The sequence below is a fragment of the Trichomycterus rosablanca genome, chromosome 4, assembly GCF_030014385.1.
Source record: "Trichomycterus rosablanca isolate fTriRos1 chromosome 4, fTriRos1.hap1, whole genome shotgun sequence".
NCBI lineage: Eukaryota > Metazoa > Chordata > Actinopteri > Siluriformes > Trichomycteridae > Trichomycterus > Trichomycterus rosablanca.
Window position 1 is genome coordinate 40,318,596 of NC_085991.1, and position 6,361 is coordinate 40,324,956.

The 6,361-nt window shown below is 41.3% G+C and overlaps 1 long non-coding RNA gene across 1 annotated transcript in view; it reads right to left on the reverse strand.

Moving 5' to 3' along the window:
• LOC134312390 (uncharacterized) overlaps positions 1-5,804 on the reverse strand; it is a 163,902-nt gene extending 158,098 nt beyond the window's left edge. Inside the window, exon 1 of the long non-coding RNA XR_010011540.1 lies at positions 5,228-5,804. This is a non-coding gene — a long non-coding RNA (uncharacterized LOC134312390). The remainder of the gene's footprint in view (positions 1-5,227) is intronic.
• Positions 5,805-6,361: the final 557 nt, after the last annotated feature.

Below are 6,361 nucleotides of genomic sequence, written 5' to 3' on the forward strand. Positions count from 1 at the left end.
GTTGCCAGGAGAACGGTACTTGTCTGACTGCATTGTGCCAAGTGTAAAGTTTGGTGGAGGGGGGATTATGGTGTGGGGTTGTTCTTCAGGAGTTCCAGTGAAAGGAACTCTTAATGCTTCAGCATACAAAGAGATTTTGGACGATTTCATGATCCCAACTTTGTGGGAACAGTTTGGGGATGACCCCTTCCTGTTTCAACATGACTGCGCACCAGTGCACAAAGCAAGGTCCATAAAGACATGGATTAGCGAGTTTGATGTGGAAGAACTTGACTGGCCTGCACAGAGTCCTGACCTCAACCCGAAAGAACACCTTTGGGGTGAATTAGAGCGGAGACTGCGACCCAGGCCTTCTCGTCCAACATCAGTGTCTGACCTCACAAATGTGCTTCTGGAAGAATGGTCAAAAATACCCATAAACACACTGCTAAACCTTGTGAAAAGCCTTCCCAGGAGAGTTGAAGCTGTTATAGCTGCAAAGGGTGGGCAGACATATTAAACCTTATGGATTAAGAATGTGATGTCACTCAAGTTCATACGCATGTGAAGGAAGACGAGCGAATACTTTTGGCAATATAGTGTAATATATATATAATTTTTGACACATGGGCAGCAGCCGTATGCATCTCGTCACCTACACTTGACGAGTGCATATGCAGATCAGCACTGTGTAAGGAGAGACACACCCTGAGAGCACTCTTTTCTCGTCTCTGTGCAGGCGCCATCAATCAGCCAGCAGAGGTCATAATTGCATCAGTTATGAGAGAGTCTCTATTCGGCTTAATATCCCACCCCTATCTGAACAACAGGCCAATCGTTGTTCATGTGGCTGCTCAGCCCAGCCGGCAGGCAGAGCTGAGACTCGATACGATGTATTAGAGATCCCATGTCTGGTGTTCTAGCGTGTGTTTTTACCACTGCGCCACCTAAGCGGCTAAACGATAAATATAGTTTTAATTTATATTTTTTACAGTTCTCATTTTTTAAAATCAAAATAAAATACCTAGTAAGGAAGGAAAATTAGTAGGCACTGTTTTATCCATGTATTCCTGTGTTGTTCAAGTTGTTGGGCAGGTGGTACTGAACATGGCAGGTCTTAACAGTGTCAAATTAACATCTACAGTGTCTATTTGTGTCTAGTTCACCACAGGTGTTAATTCGACACTGTAAGGTGTTAATTTTACACTGTAGGTGTTGTTTCAACACTGGATGTGTTGCTATGTGAAATTAACCATGCTGGAGAAAAAAAATCTGAAGGCGGTTTGAATCTAGAATGTCACGCTGTTAGCTTAAACGCATGAAGCCCTGAGTGACAGCCAATTAATGATTACCTTAATAAGACCATGCTTGTTAATGAATATTCCTGATTTTTTTTCCAAACATATGGCATCAGTAGCATCGAGCAATTATCAATGACCATGTTTTCTGTACTGAAAAAAAACAAGGAGAAATCTGTTTAATTAAATTTCACTTAAAACTCAGGATCCGAGCATAGAAATTAAACTCATCCATGCTAAAGAGGCACATGCTCCCTTATTTAATTAAACATGTTTTTAAGAAGTAGAATCCCTCAGTTGCATGGTTTGCCATCCTCGTATCTGAATAGTCAACCCTAAAAATTATTTCAACTATATACAACATATCAGCCATAACATTAAAACCACCTCCTTGTTTCTACACTCACTGTCCAATTTATCAGCTCCACTTACCATATAGAATCACTTTGTAGTTCTACAATTACTGACTGTAGTCCATCTGTTTCTCTACATACTTTTTTAACCTCCTTTTACTCTGTTCTTTAATGGACATGACCCCCGCAGGACACTGACAGTGACACTGACATGGTGGTGGTGTGTTAGTGTGTGTTGTGCTGGTATGAGTGGATAAGACACAGCAGAACTGATGGAGTTTTTTAACACCTCACTGTCACTGCTGGACTGAGAATAGTCCACTGACCAAAAATATCCAGCCAACAGCACCCCATGGGCAGCGTCCTGTGACCACTGATGAAGGTCTAGAAGATGACCAACTCAAACAGCAGCAATAGATGAGCGATCGTCTCTGACTTTACATCTACAAGGTGGACCAACTAGGTAGGAGTGTCTAATAGAGTGGACAGTGAGTGGACACGGTATTAAAAAACTCCAGCAGTGCTGCTGTGTCTGATCCACTCATACCAGCACAACACACACTAACACACCACCACCATGTCATTGTCACTGCAGTGCTGAGAATGATCCACCACCTAAATAATACCTGCTCTGTGGTGGTCCTGTGGGGGTCCTGACCATTAAAGAACAGGCTAAAAAGGTATGTAGAGACGGACTACAGACGGACTACAGTCAGTAGATGTAGAACTACAAAGTGCTTCTATATGGTAAGTGGAGCTGATAAATGGATAGTGAGTGTAGAAACAAGGAGGTGGTTTTAATGTTATGGCTGATCAGTGTATGTGAACAACATAACACTGAGTGTACAACAAAATAACTTAGACAAAGCTAATACATGTTAAGGCAGATCCAAGAGTAAGATCCAAGTCAGTAAGAGTTTTTAACCATCTTTTCCAGTGTCAGTTAATTCACCTTGTGTTTGTCATTTACTTAACATTTATTTGGTCATCTACAGTAGCCACTTTAGCCCAGTTACTGTCATGGTAGGACGAAGGTTTATCCCAGAAACACTAAGCACAAGGTGGAGATCCATTCCAAAATGGGCACCATGCTATCACAGGGCATGACCTACTTAACCACCCTCATTTACACAGAAGAAAACATTATATTGCAAAACACCACACAGACAATACCCACAGGTAAGAATAAGGATTAAACCCAGGACCCTGGAGTTGTGTCGTACAACTACTATTACTACTAAGGTTGTTGGTTAAAATCTGACCCTGTGCTCTGACTCCAGCTTCCTTACTAGCTGGGATATGCAGGAGAAACGTTCCCTTGCACTGTACATGTGTATATGTATATATGACGAATAAAGGCATTCCATCTGCACAAGATCATTAACATTAATACTACTTCAGAGAATACTTTGAGATATTAGACCCATGCACCACTGGAACACATGAGATTTTAATTGTATTTAATTGAGATTTTAAACCCATTCACCATATAAACACTGTTATTGTTTTTTTTTAACTGCAATACTAGTACTAATATTAATGTAGCATTGTTAAGTCATTATAAAAATGCACCCCCAAAAGTTTTTGCACTGCTTAAAAGTCCAAAACTGGAATATAAAGCTGTAGTGTTTTAATATGCATACTTTACAACCTATTTTCATCAACTGATTTATCTTGGTCAGGGCCGTGTGGGTCTGAACAAGGCACAAATCCATCAGTTTTCATCAATTTATTCTGTTTTTTATCTATTCTTATCTAATTACCCAGTTGTATCTTCTCTATTGCTGAGTAGGGCTGTATCTAATACACACCTGTGCAACTGTCAAACGCTGTGTCAACCCTGCACAAGGCGAGTTCACACAGGCATCAGTATCACGTACAGAGAGTCATGGACTGATCTCCATTATCCCCTCTCTCAGTGTCGGCAGAGGCCAAAATTGCAGCAGCATTGAGAAACCCCTTTGGTCCGCTCACCCTTAGACATAGCCAATCTTGTATGTTTAGACACGTCTGACAGCACTGCTGGGATTCAAACCCAGAATCTTTGTGGTGGTGGGTTATTGTGATACGACAACCTGTTTTAATATTACTTAAACATGCCATTTATAACCAAGACATAAATGACAGTTGTTTTTTCTGCATTTTGCTTGCAATAAAGTATTTACTATATGGTTAATTATATTATATACACCGACGAGGCATAACATTATGACCACCTTCCTAATATTGTGTTGGTCCCCTTTTGATGCCAAAACAGCCCAGCAACTGTAATGCACTGTACATTCTGACAACTTTCTATCAGAACCAGCATTAACTTCTTCAGCAATTTGAGCTACAGTAGCTCGTCTGTTGGACCGGACCACACAGGCCAGCCTTTGCTCCCCACATGCATCAATGAGCCCTGGCAGCCCATGACCCTGTCACCGGTTTACCACTGTTTCGTCCTTGGACCACTTTCGATAGATACTGACCACTGCAGACCGGGAACACCCCACAAGAGCTGCAGTTTTGGAGATGATCTGACCCAGTCGTCTAGCCATCACAATTTTGCCCTTGTCAAACTTGCTCAAATCCTTACACTTGATCATTTTTCCTACTTCTAAGACATCAACTTTGAGGATAAAATGTTCACTTGCTGCGTGATATATCCCACCCACTAACAGGTGCTGTGATGAAGAGATAATCAGTGTTATTCACTTCAGCTGTCAGTGGTTATAATGTTATGCCTGGTTGGTGTATACTATACACTTAAGCAGGGTATAATACTTTACTAAAATATGTTTTAGTTTTACTTTCTTTTAATTCTATATACACACAATATAGTATGTATATTTACAATATGTAATAGTATATACAATAGTAGTATATATGCATACAAAGGTTCTTTCTTCAAAAAGTTTCAGCACTTTTTAAACTCTATTTATTAAAAACACATTTCTACATAGGCATTATTCCCAGCATCGTACCAACTTTTTAATGGCATCAGCAAAAAATGCTTTTGGTTGAACGCGTAGCCACTGATGCACCGCTGCTTTTACACCATCATCATCACATGAAAATCTTCTTCCCCTTAAAGCTTCTTTAAGCGTCCAAAAAGGTGGAAATCAGATGGCGCTAAATCCAGACTATAAGCTCTCTGACCAATGACTACTCCTCCCACCCTCACCATTTGGTAGCTCAGTGGTTAGTAGCAAGAACATTGCCGGTTCAAGCCTTGCTACCACCAAGTTGCCACTGCTGGGCCCCTAAGCAAGGCTCATGACCCTCAAATTGTATTCAGTGATACTTGTCAGTCCCTTTAATATATCATATTGTATTATACTGTATCCATCAACATCCCTGGATTTAAAGTGTTCATAAAGGGTAGTCAGGGCAATCAGTTTGTTTTTATCATAAATAACTTTTTCTATTTATTTATTATCTTACTACAGGAAAAAATAGTAGTAGTAAAAAAGAGTAGTCCATGGTAAATACACTATATTTATGCTTTATATAGCAACCAGGCTGATAAATTCAAGATTACATCTTTAATAAACATCTGTTCATGTGTTTCTCATAACTTTAAATACAGAAATATTAACATACACAGATTCTTACCTGAAGATGGCAGATATCCTGGATGTATCTATCAGAGAGGTATGACCCCCTATTTCCCTTGTTCGTGCCAGTCAAAGCTTCTTTTCCACCGAATTATTCTCATCAGTCCAGCTGAAAACCTGTATGAATGAGTTTAGACAGGATGCTTTCTGAGATGCGATCCCGTCCACAGACAGCCTGTGAGAATGTGAGGAAACACGGCAAACGAGAGAAGAGTCTGATCTCATCAGCAAGCGCACATTCACATCCAGAGCTGTCTGACTGACCCGCTTGTGTTGTGCTTAAAATAGCCCGGCGTTAGTCTGCTGACTGGCTGAATGAACTGGAATGTCTCTGGAGGAACTGGGGAGTCTCCGGGTTTAATCCGCCACTGTGGAGTCTCTTAGATTTGAATGTTTACTCTGGTTGGAATGGTTGGCAGATTCGCTCCGGTGCTTCTCTGATGCTGCTCCTGCTGTCTGATCGCCTCTCTCTCTCTCTCTCTCTCTCTCCGTCTATGATGATGATGATGATGCTACGCATCGAGGCCACGCCCCCGCCTGTCGCCTTGACAACGCTCGCATACCACCTACATCCTTTGGTCCTTGGCCAGTCAGTCCACACTCGTCCTATAGCAGGTAAATAATGTTAAAAACACTGTGTTCCCGTTTACTGAAACAAATGCCCAATACAGACTGCATCTCTCTCTCTCTCTCTCTCTCGCTCTCACACACACACACACACACACACACTCTCTCTCTATCTCTCTCTCTCACTCACACACACACACACACAGCTGGATGATGCACATCACGATGACGTTAGAACCCCATCAGTAAAACGACTCCCAAACTGATAAAAAGTAATGCATGCTTTCATTCATTTTCACATAGCTCTTCATCCTGATCAGGGTCGCGGTGGGCCCGAAGCTTCCGCACAGTGCAACATTCTATCTGAGAGCAAGACAGAGACACAAACTTACACACAGTGAAGTAAGATGGTTCTCAAGGACTTGAGGTTAGATCCTCGCCTAGTCAGTCTAAAAAAAAAAAAGTAAAAAAGTTTTGTATGTTCTCCCTACATTCAATTCGGTTCCCCCTATTCTCTCTCTCTCTCTCTCTCTCTCTCTCTCTCTCTCTCTCTCTCTCTCTCTAT